The 27,004-nt window shown below is 41.8% G+C and overlaps 1 long non-coding RNA gene across 1 annotated transcript in view; it reads right to left on the bottom strand.

Moving 5' to 3' along the window:
- Nucleotides 1–24,305, bottom strand: part of LOC118016474 — a 32,119-nt gene extending 7,814 nt beyond the window's left edge. The window contains exons 1-2 of the long non-coding RNA XR_004680840.1: nt 24,170–24,305; nt 6,014–6,151 (exon numbers count right to left, since the gene is read on the bottom strand). This is a non-coding gene — a long non-coding RNA (uncharacterized LOC118016474). The remainder of the gene's footprint in view (nt 1–6,013; nt 6,152–24,169) is intronic.
- Nucleotides 24,306–27,004: the final 2,699 nt, after the last annotated feature.

Raw genomic sequence — 27,004 nt, forward strand, 5'->3', positions numbered from 1 at the left:
ATTCATAAATACAGAGTGAAAAGTTACTTTTATAATTTAAAATACAGTCAGTATCAATTTCTGTATCAATTATGGCTTCTTATACTGCAAGCGACAAAATAACCCAATACCACTTCTGAGAAGTCCAGAGGCTCCAGGCAAGCTTTGATCCATGGGCTCAAATGATGCCACCAAGAATCTGGCTTCTGTCCATCTCTTTACTCTGACTGGACAGTATGGCTGGAGCCCTGGACTCTACTCAGGGGTCACCCGAGTCATTACCATGCTTTCACTCTATGGTGACAAAATGACTGCTACAGTCTGAAACTTAGCATCACATACCATTGCAGTAGGAGAAGAGTGAAATCCGCTTTTCCCCAAAATTCTAGCAAACATCTCGTGTCTCATTGGCTTGAATTCAGCTACATGTCCATGCACAAACCATGGCAGGGGGAATGAGATGAGATGATTAGCTTTAATCCACTGGGTCCCACCTTGGCAGCTTACCCAAGACACTTGTCTGAGAAAGAGGGGAGGGTGGTTCACCAAAGCAAATATAGGTGATTATTTCCTGGAGGGAGAATGTATGCTGGGCAGGATACAGCAGTAGTCCACAGTCCTTCCAGCCCAGAGTGTTCACATTTTGGTGTCTTTTCTTCAAATCTTCTTTTCTTTTTTTTTTTTTTTTAAGATTTTATTTATTTGACAGAGAGAGACACAGTGAGAGAGGGAACACAAGCAGAGGGAGTGGGAGAGGGAGAAGCAGGCTTCCCGCCGAGCAGGGAGCCCGATGCGGGGCTCGATCCCAGGACCCTGGGATCATGACCTGAGCCAAAGGCAGACACTTAACGACTGAGCCACCCAGGAGCCCCTCAAATCTTATTTTCTAAGAATATTTTTTACTTATATATCCGTTTTGTTTTGTTTCTTCATTTACCATTATGGCCTACGCAATTTCCCAGGTTGTTAAAAGCTCATTTTACTGACTACACTCATAATGCTTTTATTAGCTCAATGAAATCTTCTAACAGATTCCACAGATATAGATCTTGGCAGAAGACATAGCTGGAGGGTATGATAACTTCAAATTAGCCCGGGTCTGGTCTTGGAAGGGGGCAGATACCAGACTGCGCCTCAGTACTCTTGCCTCTCTTACAGCCACGCCTCAAGCTCCTCTTTGCTTGGCTTCTGGGATTTGGCTTGTGAGGGAGAGGAAGAGGGGACGGAAGGCTCAGACTTGCCAGAAGAGTCTGGCCTACTTGGCCCTATCCCCACGTTCCCCAACAGAACAACTTTAGACACCAACATATGTTCCCTCATGACCTGAGAAACTTGCTACTTTGGGTAAAAAGACCAAACAATGGGAAAAATTAATTAGAAGTATGACAGATCATGGGTAGAAAGTGCTACCATTGCACAACTCTGAAAACCCTCAGCATGGCCCTGGCATCATCTCTAAAAACATACAGTATGGCCTCTGTGCAAAGTGTTTTTCATTTTGGTTGGAATTTTCACTTGTAAGGGGGCCAATTTCTTTAGGATTTGGCCAGAATATTTTAGACCCTGAATTTGTGGAGCTAAACTCATTTGTGCTTCTTCTAAGTAGAATAGTCAGGTTGAACTTGTGGATCAACAGTCGACATTGTGCCAAACAAAATATTTTCTTCTTTGAGGCGAGTAATGAGTTCCAATATTCTTGAGCCTTTTTCACACAAGGAAATGGGTCACATCATTGAAGCTGCCTTAGAGGAAAATCTACGATAGCATTTGTAAAGCTAACATTCTAGAAGAAAGGGAGTAACACCGAATAGAATTATTAATTGCTGTTTTGTGCCTTCCGATGACTTCACATTCTGTGTTAGTTTCTAAGTGCAGTTCCCAGTCATCACACTATGTGCAGGGGTGCAAGGCACTGATCATGGGATGGGTGGCTGCGGGTTCTGGTTTCTGTTCTGCCAGGCGTTGGTGGAAGCAACCAGTTAGGCAACTAGAGGCAGTCACAACACCTTGTACATGCTGGACAATCGGTAATGATTTGTTGTTTAAGATGATGGGTTGGCGAGGAATCACGGGGTGGGGAGACAGAAGACTACACGGTTCTGCCCCTTATTCGTTCTATAACTTTAGGTGGGTTACTTGTCTCTTCTGAACCTCCATTTCTTTTTCTGTTCTACGGGAATACAATTTCTAGTTCTCACTACCTATTCACCAAGCAGTCAAGGCAGGATTCTTTCTAGATTTCAGAATCACAATTTTAAAGAATCGGTAGAGACTGCAGAAAATTTACTGTACGTCCAAACTTCTTTGCAGACGAGGAAATTGGAACTTGCCAGTTAGTTCCAATTAGTCCTTGGTTCAAACAAATAGTCAATGGCAGAGCTGGGATGACATCAGGCTGACCACATCAAGTAAATGTGATACAGGAATGAATGACTTGAGCAGCCTAGATCTGATGTTAAATCCTTAAGTGATCTTGTCACATGGAGATGCAGAATCTTTTGTCTGCAAATAATTGAGTTTCTTGAGTAGCTGGCTGAGCCTGATGGAGGCCAGGGAGGGCTTGTTTGGGCTGAGAATAACCAATGGCTTTTTGTCATTTTTTTGATATCATTAAATTATATTATCTGTAAGGATATTGTTTAGAAAACGCTGTTTAGAAAATTCTTGTTAACTGCTTAAACTAAGAAGTCATCCCTACCACTTATTAATCACCCATTTGGTGCCAGGTATTCTATTTAAATTGGATAACATAATCCTCCCACCAATCTGGAAGGTTGGTACTACTCTCCCGTTTTACAGATGAAACCAAAGTTGGTTAAGTGGCTGCCTTCAGCTCAGGTCATGGTCCTGGGGTCCTGGGATCGAGCCCCATGTCTGGTTCCCTGCTCAGCAGGGAGTTTAATTCTCCCTCTCCCTCGGCCCCTCTCCCCAGCTTATGTTCTCCCTCTCATTTGCGCTCTCTCTCTCTCAAGTAAATAAATAAAATCCTAAAAAAAAGAGAGAAAAAGAAATCAAAGCTCAGAGAGGCTAGGGAAGTTACTTAAGGTCACAAAACTGGGAAATTTCAGAAGCAGGATTCTAAGTCAGGTCTGTAAGATCTTGAAGTCCAGGCTCTCTACACCACTTAGAGTAGTGGGTATGGATGGCTCAGAGACTAAGACTGGTTGTTCCATTGGTGGCCACATTTTCAGTTCCTAGCCAGTCTGAGAACAAGACTTCTGCACAAGAATCAGCTGTCCCAAACCAGAGTTGCTTGCTTAACGTGATTCACACTAAGATTCTCTGTTTCAAACAAGTGCTTGGAATCCTTCCCTGTTGCAGTGAATTCACACTGTTTTGACCCTAGATCTCTAAATCTTTCCATCTGATTTTGTCCTCTTGCAGTTTTCATAAACACTTCAGGTTCCTTCTTTGAATATGAAGGGAAAGAAAAGAACCATGACAGATAGTCAAATATGGGAACTCTGGTTTGAATTAACATAAGAAGTTGAGATCTGGGCAAACACTCAAGTGAAATAGGATTTGGTTCCTGCTTAGGGTTAAGGCATGACAGTAAATACTTTCTGCATAACTAACTGAATGCAGACCTGTCCCCTCTTTTTCTTGGGAACCATATACACACTTGGACATTAAGCAAAGGATCCTGGAGAGAGAGGTGAGAAGTTTTTCTCTATTTGACAATTTGGCTGAAATAATGTTACCCGTAGAACATATGAATTATGCTTTTCTTTGGAAAACCTGATTCCATGTGCAGGGAATATGGGCCATGAAGGGGGTGGGCCGATGACTAAGTTGGAGTCAGAGCCTCTCTGAGTCCTGGCTCTGTAACTTCCTGACTCTGCAGCCTTTGGCAAGTCACCCAATCACTCTGATTCCTAACGAGTAAAATGGGGCTAACAAGGGCAATCCCTGGCTACAGCACTAGGATGGCATGGGGGCCAAATGAGAGAAAAGATGGGAAAGGACTTTCTAAACTGCAAAGTGCTGGGTAAATGCAAGGAGTTCATATCAACCACAGCACTTGCTTGCTTTGCCTGTGACTCTCTGTGAGGGTGGTGGCTGGGGAAGGTGGGGTGAAGAAGTGTTGTGCTGAGGAGGACATGGGTCGGTTTTATATTCAGATGCTAAACCACAGCTGCCGTGCTGGCAGGAAGCCAGGAGCTGCACTTAAGATTCCAGTTTCCTCTCTTCACTATTCACTCACTGCCCTGCCTATGAACAGGGAAGTGTCAGGCCCTCCTCCTCCCACATCCCCAGGGAGGAGGGAAGCCAGCACTGGGCCACGGAGAGGCTGGGTCACTAAGAAGAACTACTATTTACTGAGTGTTTCCTGCGTACCAGGAGTGATGCTAAATGTTTTACATACCCGATCCTATTGATTTCATGTCGGAAAATGAGGTATGATTAGTATCCCCATTCTACAGATGAGGAAATGGAGAGTCAGAGATGTCAAACAACTTGCCCAAGATTATAAGTAGACAGCTACTCTACGGAGAGTCAAATCCAGGTGCTCTGATTCTAAAACCCACATCCTCAAATAGTAAGCTATGCTGCCTTCTTAGAGGCCAGAGTAACCTCTGGCTCACATCTATCCTCACTCTCAGCTTCCTGCCGCCAGTACAACTCGGTTGGTGGTATCCAGTTTCTGAAGAAAGCAAATGCCAAGAAGGGTGCTAGTGATGGTCCGGCAGCTCCATTTCCTACTCACTGCATAGACCTGCCTCAGTGCCATGAAGTCCTGTTCTGTGTGAGCGTTAACCTGGTATCTCTTTTTGCTCCTGGAGTTTCTGGCTCATGGAGATCATGAAGGTGTCTAACTCTAGCTTTAGGCCAAGGTGGGAATAGAGTTGGAATCAAGGCAAGGCGTGATGTGGCGGTCATCGTCAAGGGACGCCTGTGACCTGCGGACGGCGGTTGCTAACAGCGGCAGAAACTGCTGCCACACCACATCCCTCATCTCTGTGGACCAGTGGAATCACCATCTACATCAAATACTTCCTGAGCATCCTGGAGTGTTACACCCAATGCCAGGGGCTACATCCTCGCACATGCTAAGGCACTTCGACAGGAGACAAAGCAGTAAGAGGTGGTATATGATGAACACAGATCAGTGGTTCAGAAAACAAGTGAAACTGAATTCTGAAGAAGAGACAAGTTGGGGTAGAGCCTTTATGAGGAAGGCGGTGAACTGGACTTTGAAGGATGAGTGGGATCTGACCAGGAGAAAGGGGGTGGGGATAGAAGGGAGAAAAGTAAGAGAGGATGGCATTGTGGGAGAAGATAATGGTGCAAAGGCAGGTTCAAGACAAGTGGGAATGAGTGCTGGTGTAGAAGGATGCTTTAAGCTGGTTGAAACTGAAATAGCTTCAACCAGTAATTCTTTCACATAACCCAGAGGTTGGATGGACTTCTGGACTGCTTGGTCCAGCAGCCAAACGGTACCAGCATCTTTTCAAGTGTCTGCTCTACAGTTCCCAGAGTCATTTGTCTTCAACCGGTAAGGCAATATATTCCCTCGTTCAACAAGAGATTGATTTATCTTCTCCAGAAATCTCCAGCTGGCCTCTTTTTATATTTCATTGGCTCAAACTGTCTTTAGGCCTTCCTGTTTCTAAACCCATCACTGATGAAGGAAATGAACATTATGATTGGCTTACACCAGTGGATCTCAAATTTTAGCCTTCCTTGGAATCAACAGGAGGGTTTCTAAAAGACACATACTGCTGCCCTGCCTACTTCAGAGTTTCTGATTCCAAAGGTCTGGGGCCAGAATTTACATTTCTAACAAGTTGCCAAGTGATGCTAGTCTAACTGCTGGTCTGGGACTATACTTGGAAGACCACCATCTTAGGACATCATTTGGGGTGCAGTGGAGGATGGGGCATCCACCTGTGATGTGTCCTATGATATGGCCACCAAATATTCTGGTTTGCCTGGCACATTTTCTGTTTATGCCTGTTAGGCTAGTGTAATTAAGTCCCCTTTCACTTTCAAAAGTGCCGTGGTCATTTTCACATAAAAATTACATGATTACCTTACTATAGGAAGCCATGAGATCAAGTTCAAGTCAAAGACCCTTTTTTATAAGTCAGCACAGGCTAATGAACTAGGACTCGTCAACAAAATATGTGTACCAATTTGGAGATCTCTTCTTCGTCCTGTGTCCAAGGACCTAAAAGAAAGAGAGAGAGAGAAAAAAAAGCCATCACTATGAACCATATTTTATGCTGTTGGATCCTGACTGATGTGAGTTGGAAGCATTGCTCTTAATTTGTATGGAAACTATTCTCTCCTCATCGTAAATACAGCTTTTGATATCCTTTTTGCTAAACATTCTTAAGAGTATAACTCATTTTACTAAATAGTAAGGCATAAACTCCAACTAACTCATTTTGTCTTATGCTCATTGACATAATTTTTGTATTTAGGAAAATACAAAACATATTTTGTGTTAAGTTAAACTATCATATTTTTAAAACTTTGACCATAATGCAGCTCACAGTAAAACAGAGTTCAGAATTAATAAATAGTGTTGGTTGCCAAGTATTTTTGGTTCATCCAGAACTGAAAGTTTTTATTAAAAATTTACTACATCTGGCAGTCATACTAGGAGGCTGTGTAATTTCTGGAAGAAAAGTAGTGAAAGAATATTCCTATTTTTCTTTCTTAATCTAGTTTCTTTTTCTTGGCTCTTTCTACCTAAAGGTTACCAGACACTAGGTATGAAATGATCTTACATATTAGACACCTCTGATCTTATTCATGGAATCCAGGATGACCTTTTTGAGTTTCTCAAGAAACTGGTAACACACAGTGTTTGGGATGCAGTTTAAGAATTTACTTAAACCACTTCCTCCCAACCCCACACAAGATCAGAAACCCAAGCCAATCCAGATGAGAATCATAGACATATCGTTGCTCTCTGCAAAACCAAGAATTGTGAAATTTTACTTAATCCAAAATTGTTTGAATTTTGTTGTTTTAAGCCTTTTACTGAACTTCTCTTCTTATGCCAAAATAACCACATATGGTTTCAATCCTTTGAGAGGAGGACAACTTGGGGTGAATCTAGTAGAATAGCAACATTTTAAAAAGTTTAAATATGGTAGGGTTTTTGAATTGCAGAGCCCCTAGCCGTCTTCTGTTCTACACTTCCATTCACTATAGGAATCTCCTCCCCAACATCACTGTGAGAATGGTTCTCTGAACTGAATTCTGACTTCCAGTGATAGGAAGGCCACAGCTTCAGAGGGTGGGCAATTGGCTTTATGGTTGAACAGCTTCAGCTAGAACGTTTTCTTACAGTGAGTTACGACATGCCTCCCAATATGTTTACTTTAGAGGGCAACAGACTGTACTGTGGACTAAATTGTGTCTTCCCAAAATTTGTATGTTCGAGCCCTAACCCCCAATGTAACTGAATTTGGACAAAGGGAATTTGGGACTTAATTAAGATTAAATGAGGTTATATGGAAGGGGTCCTAATCTAGTAGGGCTGGTGTCCTTAAAGGAATAGAGAGAGCCCTATCCTCCGCAAGTGCTGAGAAAAGGCCACGTGAGCACACAGTGAGCAGAGAAGGGAAGGAACACTGCCCAGAAACTGAATAGGCTGGCACCTTGATGTTGGACTTCTAGCTTCCAGAACTGTGAGAAATAAATTTCTGTTAATTAAGCCACCTAGTCTATGGTATTTTGTTACAGAAGCCTGAGCTGGCTAAGACTATGTGTACTGTCTTTTCTCTACCAGAACTATCAACTATCATGCCCACTCTAACACTTATAGTCTTTAAAATGAAAATTCACAGTGAGTTCCATTTTTCTTTAAGTGATAAAATTTCCAGAGAGCTGCCTAGACTGCCCATTTTGATATCACTCCAGCTTGTGCCTGTCTCATCAAAATAATGTTGTCTAGAATAGAACACAGAATATTCTAAGTTCATTCTGACCAATGCAGAATACACCGAAACATTATTTTCTATGAGCTAGATTCCATACGTCCTGTGGGCCATACATAATACAATGTTGGTTTTGACTTTTCAGAAACACATTGTATGCCGGTTAAACTTGGGGTCACCTAAAATTTGTATTTTTTTAAGATGAGCTTCTTTCTGGGCCCTGAAATCCAGAAGGCTCTTAAGTTATCAAGTATGAGATCATCTGGGAAAATATAGAAGATTAAAGAAAATTGATATTTCACTATACAAATGAGAACTCTAAGGGCTGGTTGGTTTATATAATATAAAGTCAGTTATATACTATGTTGGCAGGAGCTAAATGCTATGAAAAACAAGAAAAAGTAGAGCAGGGCAGGGGGTGTTGGGGCTACATTCTTCTGGTCACAACATAGCAGGAATCACTGGATCTCATCAATATAGTTGTCACTTTTTCGGTTTCTGCTGTCTCAACTCTAGGTACATGACCCTGACCATTTTAGCCTAGGCACGAGTAAACTGATTAACTTGGAAATTTATTACATATTTTACATATTTAATATCTCTAATGTAGAGTTGTTGTAGACTGTGGTAATTAATTCAGCTTAGGAAGTATTCACTGAGTTATTCATTTAGAAAAACAGCTTGTGATTTTATTTATTAGTGGTACATCTGATTTTGAAAATGCCTTCATTTAATCAACTGATTAATCACCCATCATTTAGTCAACAAATATTTATGGACTGCTTATTATGCAGAAGTCTGAATCATATGTATGTGTATTGAAAGTACTGTTACAGAACTATGAATTCTAGAATTCCTAGGTGGAATTAGACATCTAGAAACATCATGAAGTTAAAAATGCCAGTATTTTTTAATCCAAAGAATAGAGCTGTGGTATGAGCATTTTTCTTTTTTTGCTTTATGATTATGTAAGAACATGTTAGTTGGTCTTACAATACCTCTCTGGTAGATAAATTATCGTGTTTCCTAACCATATATGTGGGGGAATTTGAGATTCTGGGAAGACAGATGGCTTACCCTTAGTCACTTAGGGAGTGTTAATACTGGAATGGAAACCTTGAGTTTTAGCATCATTGTCTAGCAACATCTGATCTCTGATCCAATTACTCTAAGAGGTCCCACACCTTTGGCTCCAGGCCTCCCTGTGAGCCAGGGGGCCTTCACCGTCATACCCACTCAGACTTCGCCTGTTTCTGGGGTCCACGTCCTTGATGTCAAAAGGCCTGCATCAGGTATGAGAAGTTCTCAGGGTGCTATAGGCTATCTGTCTTTGCCAGTGAGGTTCAGCCCTCCATCTGGCCCAGGTATCAGCAAGTACAGAAGGAGGGTATATGGGTAAAAGTGGGGGCAGGAGAAGAGGCCACAAGAAGGAATCAACCATGTTTATTTCAGCTCCTTTATCTTACTGCAGCTCCCAACTTGGTATGTGACCTTCTCCTATGCAATTACAGGGGGGGCGGGGAAAAAAAGGAGAACGATAATCACAAAAGAATTCTAGATATGTGACCCTGACCATTTCGTTTTAGGGAATGCCATGTCCAGGCCTTAAGTTTTGGACATTTTCATCTGGGGATTTTCAACCTGGTTACAAAATGGGCAGAAGGAATATTACCCCATGGGAATGTATCAAAAATATGTGCAGGAAGGGTGTTAAAACACGAATCTCTGCCTCCCACCCTCACGCCCCCCACCCCCACCAAAGGAACTCTTGTGAACAAAGATTCTTAACCCTGGCTACACATTAAAATTACCTATAGAGGGGCACCTGGGTGGCTCAGTCAGTTAAGTGTCTGCCTTCAGCTCAGGTCATAACCTCAGTGTCCTGGGATGGAGACCCATTGGGCTCTCCTCTCAGTGGAGTGTCTGCTTATCCCTCTCCCACTGCCTCTCCCCTCCCCACTACTAGTGCTCTCTCTCTCAAATAAATAAATAAAATCTTTTTAAAAAATAATAAAATAAAATTACCTGTGGAATTAAAAAAAATTACCCAGGCCTGGGTCCCACCTCCAGGCTTTCTGGGTTCTTTGGTCTGAAATACAATCCTGACTGACATATTTCTTTAAAGCTCCATGTGCTTTTTTTTTTTTTTTTTTTAAGATTTTGTTGATTTATTTGACAGAGAGAGACACAGCGAGAGAGGGAACACAAGCAGGGGGAGTGGGAGAAGGAGAAGCAGGCTTCCCGCTGAGCAGGGAGCCCGATGCGGGGCTCGATCCCAGGACCCTGGAATCATGACCTGAGGCGAAGGCAGACGCTTAACGACTGAGCCACCCAGGCGCCCCTCCATGTGCTTTTAATATGCAGCGGGAACCACTGTCCTAGTGATCCAGGTGACAGCATCCCATCCCAAGCATCCTCCACCAGGAGTGTTAATGTGGAGAAGAAAGCACGAGAACCATCAGTCCAGTCATTCTCAAAGTGTTTCACACACCAGCAGCATCAGTATCCCCTAGGAACTTACTAGAAATTCAAATTCTCAGGCCTAACTCTAGACATACTCTCAAGGGTATAGTCCACAAATCAAAGTTTTAAAAAGCCCTTTAGTAAAATTTGCAATCCTAACTTAACCCATAGGATTCTAAACTTGTAACTTGAATATAACTGAGTTAGATACTTGTGCTTTCTGATAAAGAGAACATCCTCATTATAAACATGAGCACAGATAGGTCTCTGTTTAGCTAAAGACGTTAAGTGTGGCAATAGAAAAGTCAGACATTAACCAGGAAGGACTCTGGGTGTGAGGGCAGAGGTTGTACTTTTGTTTTGAGATCTAGGCTCCTTCTCAGGAAATCACATCATCTGGGCAGCCATCTTTTCCCCTTGAGCTAACGTTCTTTTTGCATTGACAATGAGTTTATATTTTAACCTACTCTAGGCAGGCTCTTCCCCATAATCAAATAATGTTTTCAAAGACAATAAAGATCAGCAAACAAAGCCCTACACTAGACAAAGGGACTGGAAAACACCCAAAGCCACCTGACCCAAGACGTGGCGTGGGAATCCGCTGGGTTCTCAATTTCAACAATAACATAGATGATGTCATGCCAGACTGCTGTGGTCATGAGAGTTGGGGCAGAAGAGCGAGGTGTTGTCATCCATTTTGTCCCTCAATGACCCTTGTGGCTTTGAGAGAATCTTTAGATATGAATCTATGGAGGAGGGATGACATGTGTTTTTGGACATTCTTCATATCATCTTATTTCCAGCTTTCGATCACATCAATAGGGATGTGAGCAATGTCCCAAAGTAGGAGAACTGTGGTATCATAAGAAAAAGCTCCTGGTTGACAAACCAGAATGCAGATTCAAAATTCTTTCTTGTGGAGGAAGCCATTATAATATCAGAGACCCAAAGGTTAGGTTGCTTCAGAGCCTACCTGTTCCAAATAGGTCATAAATTCCTGAGGAATAAATCACTCTTACTGGGACTGAAGACATGCTTAAAGTCAGAATAATGATTCACTCTGAGATTTCATATAAAAGCCACAGGAACTAAAAATGCAAGTATATTTCCCAATGTGAAACATGACCTGCAATATTAATCCATTTAACTTCCTCAAATTGCTGTATTACTCAAAACAGCTTATTTCTTCCTTGAGCATAGATGAATTTCCTCTGTGGTAACTGTCACCATTTGACCCAGTGATATGTCTAGGCTCTCCTCACTACCTGTGAGTTCTCCTTCAAGGAAAGGTCATCAAGCAAGCAGAATGGGTCTGGTTAAGAGCATGTGCCTGGGACCAGATTACCCATGTTCAAATCTACCAACATGGCTTGTTAGGGGTGTATACCTGGATGGATTTCTTCACCTTCCTAAAGTACAGTTTCTCCACCTGTAAAATGGGGAAATAATAGTACCAACCTCATAGTATTAGCAACAGCACAGGGTCTGGTCTATAGGGAGTGCTCAATAAATATTAGCTCTTATTTGAGGAAGCTATAGCATAATTGTTAAGAGCAGGATTTTAAGGCCAAACTGTTCTGGTTCAAATCTACAGACAAGTTTCTTAATCTCTCTGTGTTTCTATGTCCTTCTGTATGAAATGAAAATAGTAATGATATTATTTTACAGGTTGCTGAATCAAATGAGTTAACACATGTAAAGTGCTTAGAACAGTAATTGGCAAATGGCAAGCCTGGATTAAGTATTAGTTAATACTATGATGTAAGAATCATGACATAGAATTCCTGTCAGAAAAAGTAGTGAGTTAAGAACCCGATCTCAGGTAGAATCGGATTAGTATTACTCTCCTTAACTTTACTGCCCGATTAACACTGGCTAATTCATCAGAGCTGGAGTTGTAAAAGGAGTCCAGAAGGAACTGGGACAAACAACCTGCCACCAGGTCAGCACCTCACATCTGTGGGGCACTGGGAGCTACCTACCATATTTTAAATACTTAAAAGTTATCCATCAAGCTAAAAACTGTTAAACATTTTCTATCCTCCAATCTTAACAAATATGCCTTCTCAACAACCTGGAAGTTCAGGTTGGGAGGCAGAATTCTCAGAGCTCCATGCCAGAGGAAGCTGAAGGTACAGAGAGAGCCAGCGTCCAGCCCCTGGCCCCCAGACCCTGGCCTCCAGCCTCTTCCTTTCTTCCTGTCTTCTTCTTCTCCTCCTCCTCCTTCTCCTTCCCTCCCCCTCCTCCTTCTTCTTCCTGCCTCAGTGTCCAAGGTCAACCCCAGAACCCTGACCCCATACACATCCCAGTGATGGCAGTGTGCCACCTGGCTCAGGGAAGTCTCAGGCAGACATCCAGCAATGTGGCCTGAGCTCTCTGGGCAGAAAATTCCATTGTCGTGGGTACCAGGAACTCATTCTGGAGGGGGACTGTTAGAGACTGAATATTTGTGTCCCCTGCCTCCAGCTCCCAAATTCTTATACTGAAGTTCTAACTCCCAGTATGGCTTATTTACAAATGGGGCCTCTAAGAAAGTAAGTAAGGTTGAATAAGGTAGGGGCCCTGATCCGATGGGATTAGTGTCCTTATGAGAAGAGACAACAGAGAGTTTGTTCTCTCCCTCTCTCTATGCAGAGGAAAGACCATGTGAAGACATAGACAGAAGGTGGCCATCTGCAATCCAGAAATAGAGTTCTCACCAAAAACTGTTCATGCTGGCATACCACTGATCTCAGACTTCTCGTCTCTAGAACTGTGAAAAACTAAATTTCTGTTGTTTAAGCACCCCTGAGTCTGTGGCATTTTGTTATGACAGTCCAAGCTGACTAATATAGGGAGTGTGGGGTGGGCTCCTGGTGGGGCACCCCCTGGCCTGCAGACTCCTTGATCTGTGTGGAGGAAGGCAACCAGAGAAAAGCTAGAGTCCGTTTAAAGAGGTGTCCTTAGGGCAGGGATACCCTTGAGCTCCAAGGATGGTCACCTTTCCCCAAAGGAGCTCAGGGAAAAGTGGAGAAATTGATTTTATTGTACTGGTTCAGATAGAGAGATTCAGTGTGGGAATTTAGGCCAAAAACTAAGTGGAACTTGATAGAGAGTTGTTAGAAATTACCCTAAGGCAGGGCGCCTGGGTGGCTCAGTCGGTTAAGCATCTGTCTTCAGCTCAGGTCATGATCCCAGGGTCCTGGGCTGGAGCCCCACATCGGGCTCCTTGCTCAGCAGGGAGCCTCCTTCTCCCTCTCCCACTCCCCTTGCTTGTGCTCTCTCTCTCTCTCTCTCTGTCAAATAAATAAATAAAATCTTAAAAAAAAAAAAAGGAAATTACCCTAAGGGTCATCCAGCCCTCATTTTACGGTTGGAGAAACTGAGGTCTACAGACTTACATAACACTTTGCTGAGACCTTGGCTCTCTAAAATCTTAGGCATATACCCTTTTATTTGTTAGGTTAAGTTTCCCAATTTGTGAATTAACTGCCAGAGGCCTCCTGAATTTTCTAGGACAACTTTGGAGAATGCTTTAAGAATTCCTGCCTCAGGGCGCCTGGGTGGCTCAGTCCGTTAAGCAGCTGCCTTCGGCTCAGGTCATGATCCCAGGGTCCTGGGATCGAATCCCACATTGGGCTCCTTCCTCAGCGAAGAGCCTGCTTCTCCCTCTCCTTCTGCCTGCCACTCCACCTGCTTGGGCTCTCCCTCTCTCTATCTCTATCAAATAAATAAAAAATCTTAAAAAAAAAAAAAAAAAGAATTCCTGCCTCATTGCAGCCTAGATCCTGCTCCATCTGGGCTTGATAAGGCAAAACCATTTGGTTAAAAAATATACATAGCCGCCTTCTAAGTACACTTACTAACTAAAGAAAAAGTACATAATAACATTTTTAGGGTGAGGTCTTCGATATTTACAAACTGTTATTCACCCCAATCAGACAAACATATGACTAACAGCAAATATAGTCCTATGAGGTTCAAACACAATGTTTATTTGCACTAAAAGTCTATTCAGGTCACATGAAGGAAGCACTTTGAAACTGGGCAGAGGTGGCCAAGCTGCAGCTTAGTAATGGAGCTCATATTCTCTCACATGCCTAAGGGCCCAAGGGATTGGGAGAAGAGGTGGCGGGACTTCAGAAGATCACAGTCTAAGGACATGGCGTTGGTATCTAGCACACCTGTAGTTCTCTGCACCTTCTGTGTTTCCTTTGACAACAGGCCATCTATTCCCCAATGATAGTCCTTTCGGACAGAGACATAGGTCTAATTATATTATAATCTCCCTTCATCTGGGTATTTTCTTTTTTTTTTTTTTTAAAGATTTTATTTATTCATTTGAGACACAGAGATACAGAGAGAGAGAGAGCATGAGCAGTGGGAGAGGCAGAGGGAGAGGGAGAAGCAGACTCCCGGCTGAGCCAGGAGCCCGATGAGGGGCTCGATCCCAGGACCCTGGGATCATGACCTGAGCTGAAGGCAGACCCTTAACCATCTGAGCCACCCAGGCTCCCATCTGGGTATTTTCAATTTCAAATGACTCCTACACATTGGAACACATCTGAGTTGACTGGCCATGCACTTTTATTATCCCTATTTGAGAAGTAACAATATTAAGATTCAGAGAGCCTAATTAAATGCTTGGCCCAAAGTCATACAGCTGATAAAAGAAGAGTTGAATTCATGTCTTCTGGCTTTAATTCCTCTGCAGTATGCGTTAAAAATAAAACAGCCAGAATATGAATCTATCTTATTTGGACCTTGGCTGTGCTTATGAAATAAAACTACTTTGTTTTGTCTCAGTAGGGCTCTAAGCGTGGACATCCCTTGCTCAAAGCTTGGGCAGTCCAGGTGGTTCCCGGCCCTCTCGCTTTAATTTCCACAAGGACAGAGTTGTGGTCCCTTTCCCTCTGCAGTTCTGCCTTTGACAGAAGTGACCAAGGGCTACAGCTGGTGCTCTTAGGTTTGAGCAGATGAGGTCTCAACCAGTATCCAAATAATATCCATCAGAATAATTTTCCAAATAATTCTGTTAAAACACTGTTTTAATGTCCATTGGCTTTTTCCCGGTTATAAGAAAAATCCCACAGATTTCCTTGTGGAAAATTTATAAGGTGCAGAAAAGTATAAAGAGAAAATCAAGTTCACCTGTACTTTCATCCGAGATAATCACTGTGAACATCTTGATGTGTTTCCTCAAGTCCGTCTGTCCTATATTTAGAATACTTAGGCCATCCTATATATACAATATTGTATATATATATACAATTATAGCTTACTTTTTTTATTTAGCATTCTATTTTATTGCATTTTCCCATGTCATTTGGAATTTTAAAAGATATATATATATATTTATTTATTTTATGGATGTACTACCACTTATTTAAATGATTTTCTGCTCTTGGACACTTGGGTTTGCTTCTAATTTTTCATTTTTAGAAATAATTCCACAGTAAGGGATTTGGGGGGGGAAAAAAGAATTCTGTAACAAATATTCTTAACATGATTCTCTATTTCTATCTCTAATATTCCTAGAATTGAATCATGGAAGTAGAGTTACTGGATCAAGGACTACAAATCTTTTTGAAGATTTTTGATACTTGGAGTCAAATCGCTTTTCAAAGAGGCATTACCAGTTTATTCCACCACTGGCGGCATAAAGAGCACCTCTTCTACACATCCACTCAACAGTGATTCTTGCCCACCGGTTTCTCACTGCGATACAGGCTCCCAAACCAAACTGTTCAGAACTGAATCCCAACTGGACCACTTCCTAGCTGCGTGGACTGGAAAAACTTGCTTAGCTGCTCTGTGATTTGGTTTTTCTTCTAGTAAGTGGGGATAGCAGTACTACTTATTTTGTAGAATTAAATGATACATTACAAGTAAATACAGGAGTGCCTATCATAAAGTGCTCAATAAATGCTGGTCTATAAATTCTCTTCCAATTTGATATATGAAAAACTGTTTCATTGTTGCATTAAACTATATTCTTTGATTACTAGGGATGATAAAGATTTCTTATGCTTATTGGCCAATTTGTATGTGTGTATGTGAATTGTCTATTCCTACCTATTGACTACTCTCAATTGGGGCTGGTGTTTTCTTGTTAGAGATCTGTTAGAGTCCTTTATATATTAAGGATATTAACCTTGTGCATGTCATCTATACTGCAAATATTATTCACTGTTTGTAATCTGCTTTTAATGTTTGTCTATGATTTTTTTTCATGACGTAAATGCTTAAACTTCTATGTGGTCAAATATGATATTTTCTCTGACATTTTCTTCTATTGCTGTTATGCTTAGAAATCCAGCCCTCCTCCCACATTCATTTGTAGTACATAATTTATCATTCATAAATTGAGTTTTTACATGTTCTACGGTCTGTTTTGAGATTCACTAAAAAATTCCAATTTTTGCATCAACCCAACAGTGTTTTAATTATTCTAGCTTTATGTTTTAATACCTGATAGCTTTTCTCTTTCAAATTTTTTAGAAGTTTTTTTTTTAATTTTTTTAAAAGATTTTATTTTATTTATTTGACAGATAGAGACATAGTGGGAGAGGGAACACAAGCAGGGGGAGTGGGAGAGGGAGAAGCAAGCTTCCCGCCAAGCAGGGAACCTGATGTGGGGCTTGATCCCAGGACCCTGGGATCATGACCTGAGCCGAAGGCAGATGCTTAATGACTGAGCCACCCAGGCACCCCAAGAAGTTTCTGAATGCTTATTCTTTTACTTTATTTTAATATCATGTTATCAAGTTCCCACACATAAAAAATCCTTTTAATTAAATTTGTGTTAAACCCATAAGTTAATTTATTTTAGGAACAAGGAATATTTCTTCATTGATTATAATTTTATTTTAAAAATTCTATACGTTTGCTGTTTTTGTTTTTGTGGTTGTTTTCATATAGGCCTATACGTTTCTTGCTAGGATTATTTCTACAGCTTTTAATATTTATATATTATAAATGGACTTGTTTCTCCCTATATATGATCTAACTTATTGCTGGTAAATGGGGCATATACAGATTTCTGGATACTTCGTATTTGACAACTCTGAAGAAGTTTCTTAGGAATTCTAGAAGGTTTCTGGTTTCTGGTTGAGTCAGTTGGGTACATAATCAGATCATCTGGAAATAATGTTAATTTTTTTCAAATAAACTTATCTCCTATTTCTATTTCAATGATATTGTCAGTTGCTGAAAATGTGTGTAAGACACAATGTCTAAAGCCATCTGTCCTTCCTTGTCCTCCACTCTGACAACAACCAGAGGGGGGGCAGGGAGGGGAGGGTGGAGTGAGATGGTGCTTATCTGAGAACAGGCGAAGGAGGCCTCTGGGTAGCAGTTTCTGTAGCCCTGAGTGCTGGTTCCAGATGGACTGTGGTCAGTCATCTGCAACCTTCCTTGTTCCCTTTCCCTCTGCCAGAGTCCTGCTCCTTTCTCTCCCTCCCCCCTCCCTGAGGACATGGCAGTGGCCATAGCCTCTGCACTGAGGAGAAAAGTTGCTAACATGCTTCTTGTTCCAGTAGGAACCTGTTGGTCCTACTGGAACAAAGGTGGGACCTTGGATCATGTGCAAGGGCCCTTAGTGCATCTTCCTTGATGCATTTCCTCCCTCCTCCCCATCTTCCCTGCTCCTGCCTTCCTCAGAGCCACCAGCAACTCCCACTTGGATTCCTACAATAGCTTTCTCAATGGCTCCCTGCCAATCCATTCTCCTCACAGGCTAATATTTTAAAAGCCAAAATCAGAATGCACTCCTTTATTAAAAACCTTTCAGTGGCTCCCTGTGCCACTTAGAATAAAACACAGACTCCTTAACATGGCCCCATGTGCTTGGTCCCTTCCTACCTCCAATATCTTGTAGCACCTCTGTTTCCCTTGCTCTCTGGGCTCCCACCACTCAGTCTTCTTTTCTGTCCCTAGAACACACCAAGAGCCTTTGGACTTTCTACCCTTCTGCCTAACATTCTTACTCCAGCCCCTTGGCCTATGTTCACTTCCTCATTATTCAGGCCTCATATCCAATATGCAAATCCCCACCCTGCCCTAGCCAGAGCATCTTGTTTGAGCTCTTCATGGCACTTACCATAATCTGTAATAATTTTGCTTATTGTTCACTTATTTGCTATGTCTTTGCCACCTGGAATGTAAACTCTACGATGGCAGGGAACTTTGTTGTGTTTCTATCTGAATCCCTGCTATCTAGGATGGTGGCATGGAAAGGATGTGAAGAACAGCCTGAGTTCTTCCTAGAAAATGGAGTCTGCTCCCAGGGCTTGCATGCATTTTGGGAAATGATCCCAGGAAAGGAGGAATGCCGTCGATAGTAATATCTGTTCTCATGTGGCCACTGCAGCGGACCGGGGATCATGGTGATGGGCATCTTCTACGCAACTATGCAGAATGAATCTCAGAACCGTCCATTCAAGGGACAGAGGAAGGGGTATCTACCCACCCAATCTGATTTGCAGCTCTGGTCAAGGGCTTGCCTTTCCATGGGTGCATGCAGGACCAGATATATAATTTGTGAGGCCCAGGGTAAAATAAAATTACAGATCCTTGTTCAAAAAGTATTAAGAAATTCCAGAAAGTGATAGATGAGCCTGCACCAAGCCTGGGGCCATTCTGAGCACAGGCCCTGAGCCACAGCACAGGTCCCATGGCCAAGCCCTCATCATGCCTTCAGTACCAAGCCTGGGGACCAAGTAGTTTGCTGCAGGCATCCCACTGTGTGTCAAGTATCTGCGAAGGTCCAGAGCAGAAGAGCTAGAGCGACAAGGTGCAGCTGAAGCAGGTGCTCTCAGGTTTCACCTGCAAACAGATTGCTCAGCCATGGCTGGGGTAATAGGTGAATCGAGAGGATCACAGGCTGGGCCACCAGAGGTATCAGAACCCTGAACGAGGGCGCCTGGGTGGCTCAGTTGGTTAAGCGACTGCCTTCGGCTCAGGTCATGATCCTGGAGTCCCTGGATCAAGTCCCGCATCGGGCTCCCTGCTCGGCGGGGAGTCTGCTTCTCCCTCTCCCACTCCCCGTTTGTGTTCCCTCTCTCGCTTTGTCTTTCTCTGTCAAATAAATAAATAAAATCTTAAAAAAAAAAAAAAAAAAAAGAACCCTGAACTAGTAAATGACTTTGGTATTGCTGCTCACTGAAATATGCCTAAAATTCTAGAAAATCTAAATGGTAATTTGGAGAGTAATCATTCTTTTATTTTCAATGATAATGGAGAGATCTCTTTTGCTTCACCATTAAGTATGCTTTTGGCATTGGTTTAAATGAGATTATACCTACTAATGTGAGAAAACACCCTACTCATAGCATTCTGTACACTTAATTACTTAAATATTAAATAATAAAATAGTTTTGGTTTCTTCTGTTCTGGTTACCTATTGCTATGTCACAAAGGACCCCCAAATTTAGTGGCTTAAAACAACCCCGTTTTACTATAGCTCATGATCTTGTGGTCAGGAATTCAGGCAGGGCTTGGCTAGGTGTTCCTTCTACTCTATGTGGTATCAAGTGAGTCACTTGGTGCTATTCACCTGTCAGGTAGGCTGGTCTGGAGGACCCAGGATGGCTTTGCTTACAGGAGGTGGCTTGACAGGGTTGACTAGAAGTCTGGGCTCCGTGGGGACTGCCAGCCAGTGCATCTACCTGTATCCTCTTTAGCACAGTGGGTGCAGGATAGTTGGATTCCTTACTTGGTGGCTCAGGGTTTCTAGACAGTGTTCAAAGGGACCCGGTGGCAGCTGCAAGGCTCCTTGTGACCTAGCCTCAGAAATCACAGAATGTAACCTTCGCCACATTCTATTTGTCAAGGGACTCGCTAAGGCCAGCCGAGATTCAAAAGGAGGGCAATAAAGTGATCTTCTCAGTGGGAGGAAAAGCAAAGAATTTGTGGCCATCTTTAACTTAGCATGTTCCCGTTAAAATTTCTTATAAATCACATGATAGGGTGACCGATCCCTTTAGTATGGAACTACTGCTATCTTTAGTTAGGGTTGCCAGTTAAAATATAAATACTGCAAGAAATATATTTATCCTAAAAAAATATTTTTTGTTTATCTGAAAGTCAAATATGACTGGGTATCTTTTCTTCTTTCTAAATCTGGCAACACTGTTTTCATTATTCCTACATATATTGTATAGGTACCAAAGTAGACAGTAGACATGGGAGCACATTCTCAGCTTAGTCAAGGGAGATGAGCCCTTGAGAAGATCAAAGCGACAGTGGTCTGTAATGTAAAGCAATCCCAAGGAGCAGACTGCATGGCAGGGAAGGCTGGTTTACGTTTCTGATCAACTGAGAATTAGCTAGAAGCGTTTCTGTTTTTAGACCTAGTTTTTGCAAATTGTCTTAAGTATAGGAAGGATAGCATGCAGCAGTAGCCAAAGGTCCAGTTTCTGGAGTCAAACACATCTGGATTCAAGCGCCAGCTTGCCTCTGACCAGCTGTGTGATCTCAGAAGACAAGATGATTCCTCTGAATGCTGTTGCCTTATTCATAAAAGGATAATAGTACCTTACAGGGTTGTTTCCAGGGTTAAATGAATGTGTGTAAAGTACCTAGCACGGTGCACATAATGAGTACTGAACAAAGTTACCTGCTATTATTATTATTTGAAATCTTAATAAGCAGAATAGGCTGAACACAATTTTTCTAATTACTGAAATTTGGATGAAAGTATATTCATGCAAGACATATAGTTGTAAGTGTCTTAAAAAGTTCTTAGTATTTTCATATAGCTAGGCACACAAAAAGAGCTCAACAAATACTTGCTTATCAGCCTCATTCACTTATACACACATTGTAACGAGAAAGGGCAGTTAATGGTTCCAGTCTGCTCACTGTGAGGTAAATATTTAATAGTGATGTTGCTCGTGTGCATGTGGTAGTGACTAGCTCCCAAACCCCAAACACCTACTCAGCCTCAAAGACCTTAACTACGATGACTACTTCTTTTTATCACTTGCAAGAAGATAAGAGTTAATCTTTTGATTTTCATCTTTCTGAGCTTTATTCCCCAGCAAGTGAAACCATAGTGTTGTCAATCATAGAGCCTGCTTTAAATATTCAGTAGCTAGCACAGGGACAATTCAACACATTATTCTTCAAGGATTAAAAAGTGTGCACACTAAACAAAACAAAAAAGTGTACACACTAATTGAACAAATTTGTAAAATACTGGTACTGTGGGCTACATATAAGTTGATGTATGTTAAGCATCAGCACAATTTTCTAACTATTCCTAGAGAGCATCTCTGTCCGACTGAACTTTCTGAGATGATGAGAATGTTCTAGGTCTGTGCAATCCAATAGGGTAGTCAATAGCACATGTGGCTAGCAAGCACTTAAAATGTGAGGAATTGTATTTTAAATTTCATTTATTTTTTTTTTAAAGTTTACTTATTTATTTTTAGTAATCCCCACACCCAATGTGGGGCTCAAACTCACGACCCTCAGATCAAGAGTCTCATGCTCTTACTACTGAGCCAGCCAAGCACCCCAAATTTCATTTAGTTTTTTTTTATTATGCTATGTTAATCCCCATACATTACATCATTAGTTTTAGATGAAGTGTTCCATGATTCATTGTTTGTGCATAACACCCAGTGCTCCATGCAGAACGTGCCCTCTTTAATACCCATCACCAGGCTAACCCATTCCCCCACGCCCTTCCCTCTAGAACCCTCAGTTTGTTTCTCAGAGTCCACAGTCTCTCATGGTTCATCTCCCCCTCCGGTTTAGTTTTAATGAATTCAAATCGCCACATGTGCCTAGGGGCTCCTGGACTGCACCCTGCCGCTCCTGGCCGTAAATGACATTTGGAGACTCTACCAGTGTTTAAAGTCATCGAAAGTTCACTTCTGTTCAGCTTCGCTGTGAACTTTACCAACTCAGTAAGTTATTCTGAGCTTGCTTAAGTTTAAGGCATTAGACTGTAGATCCACAACAAGACGTTCCATTTCTCTTTTTTTTTTTCCCCTCTGAGCTTAGAAGTGGCTTTATAATCTTTCTCACTATTAGGCTCTGGAAAGCCATTGAGAGAAGCTAACAATAAGCTAATACTTACTGAGGGGTAACTATGTGCTGAACATTTGATCAAGTGTCACTTCAGAATTAAATCCTAACCATTCCAACCACAGATCTGCATCTTCTTTGTTAGGAACCAAGACATTCTTCTTCATTTTTTTCTACTATTCTAAAAAACAATAATTATCCTAGGAACTTAATGTCAGAATGAAGGAATAAAGAAAATCGGTAGGTATTTGCTGAATCTGCCCCAAAAGCTTATAAGCAAACAAAGGAAAAGTATATATTCAACATAAATTTGCACAAAATGATTAAAACCTGCTAAAAAGGTATGAGGGTAGGAGTTTGGACTTTTGGATTCCAGTAGCTGGGGGAGGGTGGAAATGGTGAGGAAAAGCATAAATATGAGTTTAAGCTATACTATTTGAGGTAGAACTGCCAGACTTATACAAGGCCATCAGAAAAAAAAAAGGATACCACTATGCTCTTTCAATATCTTGTTCTTAAAAAACAGAAGTGATCATTCCTGGAACTCTGATAAAAAGGTTCCAGTAGGCAGGTCAGCTGAGGTTCAGCCAGGAAGGCTATTTACTTAACAATGTGCTGCCGGGATTGAGGGGAAAGAGACACTCTTAGTTTGAAACTCAGACTAGGCTATAATCCATGGGGAAAGGATTCACATATTTTCTAGGGAGAAGCAGATGTTATCAATAATTATAATAATAACAACCCTACATAGCTATCGCTGTTATCAAGTTCACATATGAGAACTCTTATCATATTCATATATGATAAAGGCCACTTTTTCTTTACATAAAGTACTAATGCATTTTGAAATTATCAAACAGCTAAAAAAATATCTGATTGCCAAACCTAAGTTAGGAAGTGAATTCTCGGAGGCTAACAGGTGCTTATCTGAGGATCTCACAGGTACAGATTTCATTTTGTTGCAACAAATATTCATGAAGCGTGTGCCAGGCACTATGCCAGGTGCCAGGTGTATACTGGGGGATGAAAGAGACACAGTCCTTGTCTTCACGCAGCTTAGAGTCTAGCGGAGGAAACACACCTTAAAAAAATGCCACAACAAATACCTAATTAATGCCTTAAGGGAAAACCACAGTATGCGATGGGAGACAAAAATGGGGAGAATGTAATTTCGGTCGGACAGCCAGGGAAGTATAGATTCTGACTGCCCTTTCACTGCCAGTTAAACAGACCCCACTCAGCTGTCTATCAGGGATTTCTCTAAGTAAAATAATTCTGCAATCATCCAAGGGATTTAAGTACTATTTCAGGATTTTGTGGTCAGAAGCATTATTCAGTTTCCATCCTTGAGACATGTGAGTCAAAACCTTTTATCACTCCTAGCACCCTGTACTGCGAAAAGTAACAACATAATCCACATGTCATTCCCTTCAGATCTCGGTAACTTCCTAAAACCTCCCTCATTCCATGCTCTGCAGAAGCCAAAGCCCACTCAAACACTTCTGCAAATTCCCAAGAAGTTCATGCTCTCATGGTCACTTCTGGCCTCGGCCTCCTGCTTTTGCAGTGGGTTTCAATTATGGAATATATTGCTTCCTGTAAATGTGGTTTCTGTTCCATGCCCTGCTAACCCAGATGTGAAACTCAGCCTCCTTATGACTGCCACAGAACTCCCACTCTCATAGGACATTTGAATGTATTGTGAAGATCTGAGAGGGGACAGTGAAGAAGTTTGCATTTGTCAGGATAAGTCAACTGCTATAACAAACAAACCTCTACTGCAATAACTTAACAATAGCAAAAGGATATTTTCTTACTCATATCATAGTCCTGAGGAGGTGGCAAGGGGCCTGATCCATACAGTCCTTCACAGACAGAGGTTTCGGTCATCTGGTGGCTCTAATATCTGTGGGGCTCATGGAGCCCTCCACCTGACCTTCTGCAGCCAGCCTGCAGGAGAGGGAAGAGGGGGGAGGGGAGGGTGGTAGTTGTGTAAACCAGGCCTGGGGGTGGCGGCATCACTCCTGCCAACATTCCATTGGCTAGAACTAGTCACGTGACTGTACCTAACTGCAAGGGAGGCTGGGAAATGTAGTCCTTAGGACTAGTTCCGAGCCCGGGAAGAAAAGGGCATTTTGTAGAACACCGAATCTTTCTCTGTCATAGGATCTATTCCACAGAAACACAAACAACTTCAAATTTAATGTTACATCTCCTAACTTTAGGAATTCCTTGGCTTTTTCACTATTGGGGATTTTTTAATGTAATGCCCAGGTTCACACTGACTCTTTTTTCTCTCTCACTTTGCTCCTTCCATCCTTTTCTCTCTTTCCATAACCCAACACTGCTTAATTTTTTTTTTCTAAAAAGGGTTTTGTTTTTTTTTTTTTAAAGATTTTATTTATTTGACAGAGAGAGACAGTGAGAGAGGGAACACAGCAGGGGGAGCGGGAGAGGGAGAAGCAGGCTTCCCGCCCAGCAAGGAGCCCGATGTGGGGCTCGATCCCAGGACTCTGGGATCATGACCTGAGCCGAAGGCAGACGCCTAACGACTGAGCCACCCAGGCGCCCCTCTAAAAAGGGTTTTTAACTCTTTCTCATTGTCTTGTCTCCCACAGATTCCTGAAGCTCTCACCATCCATCAAAATGTCCCATCAGAGAACAAATACAGTGTTTCACTAGGGAAATCTTCACAGGCCATCAAGTCTGAGGCCGTCCGAGATACCATATGACATATGTCTGTGCTTCTTAAACTGACCTAAATGTATTCTGGAGAATATGAAGCCTCAAGAGAAAAATAATCTATTTCTGGCTCAGAACAATTTCCACAGGGACCACGTCTGTGCTCTCCCTCTTCTTTTGGGGGAAGAGGTCCTTTCCACCCCATTGCTCCAATATGCTGTCTAAATATTCCAAATATGATCGGAATGTCTGTGTGTGTGTATACACATGCATGCTACATTCTTTCTTTCCTCTTTGCTGGTGAGACTGAACTGTGGGTCCCCAAATCCTGCCTTGTCCTCCACTTGAAAAGAAAAGCAGAAGCAAGAGGCAGAGGGGAAAAGTGAACTAGGGGTTTCAGGCCCTTGAGTCACTCCTTTCCTTGTACTTCCTGGTTACATGAGCCAATAGATGCCCTTCTCCCTCTCTGACCTAGTTCACATATGGTCTGTCACTTACACCCAAAAGAATTCTGACTTATATCGCATACATGGCAATTTTCCTGAGGAATCATTGTTTACTATCAAATTTGTACAACTCCCCAACATTATTTTTATTTTAAATCATATATATATGGGTCATATATATATGTGGATCACATATAATTGAACACCTGCTTATAGCTAGGTGCCCAGATCTGTACATACTCCTTCCCACTTAGAGGTGCTTAGATGGCAAAGATGAAGGAACACTCCCCATTCTCAGTTTGGGGAAGGGTCAAACTCCTTCTTTGTGGAGGAAGTTTTGCGCAGGGAACACATGAAATAATGACCTTTTTATGGGCTTTCTAGCTGGATGTACTTTTGGGGTGTGGGGCAATAGAAGCTGGGATGTCCAACAGAGTACCAACATCTGAAAAGTCTGCTGAGCCATCTGGCACCAGGAAAATTGGTCCAGCTCGCTTCCTGGAGGTTGTGATAAAATTTATAAATAATTTATAATACAAGGACTTCAAGAGAGGCTTAGAGGAAAGAAAACTCAGTGCTAGCTCAAGCTGCTGGGAGCAAGCTGCTAGCCGTCAGCTACCTCCCCCACTACAAGAAAGTGCCAGTTGTGAATGGAAAGGAAACACTTGTAGCTCCATTTCCTCCCTCTCGGGCACAAGCAACTCTAAAAAAAGAAGCAATGTGAACGGAATGCCTCAGAGAGAGCTGTAGCTAGGGTTTGCAAACTGATGAGGAAGCAAGAGTGTTAGAAATAGTTAGAGATTAGGGCAAGCAAAGAGATTTGCAAATTAGAAAATATACTCTACAGGGATAGAAACATCAGATAGGATCTATCTCACTACATGTTTTGTTTTGTGGTGTTTTTCCCCCCTTTCGTCTCACAGTTGCAATTAGCATTATCTTCGAATCTAACCATTGCCTACTTCTTGCTTCTTTTCTTCTTTTACCTGGGAGTTTCTATTTGTATTTTAGCCACCTTGTTTGAGTAGATGATCAGCCGCAGCAGGATATGGGTTTTTGTTTGTGTTTTCTTTTTCAAGTGAGATTGAGCACAAGGCTAGCCTCACAACTAACAGGGCTGGTGTCCTACATAAACATCTGCCCGTGATTTTCATTTGTTTTCCATAGATTTTCACAAATAAAGGGATCCAGGACTCTGTGAGAGAGTCATTGTCATTGTTTTCCTTTATGTGAAACAGGTATCAAGTTTTAGGAAAATAACCAAAATGACCTACAGTGGAGTTGGTTAGGATCGTTGGATTTATCATATAAAAACTTGTCTTTGGTTTCTGATTTGGGGTTGATTATAAAATTAAATTATTAAACATGATGTTTTGTTAAATATGATGTTTCAGTTGTGAAACATGATGTTCTTGGAAAATTCATAGGTTGCATTCTAATCTCCATTACTGGAAATGATTTCCATATTATTCTGATTACAATTAATCTAAGAGATAAAGCATAACTCATATTTTTAAAAATTTT

Source organism: Mirounga leonina, unplaced genomic scaffold (genome assembly GCF_011800145.1).
Source record: "Mirounga leonina isolate KUSES-001 unplaced genomic scaffold, KU_Mleo_1.0 Mir_168, whole genome shotgun sequence".
Classification (NCBI taxonomy): domain Eukaryota; kingdom Metazoa; phylum Chordata; class Mammalia; order Carnivora; family Phocidae; genus Mirounga; species Mirounga leonina.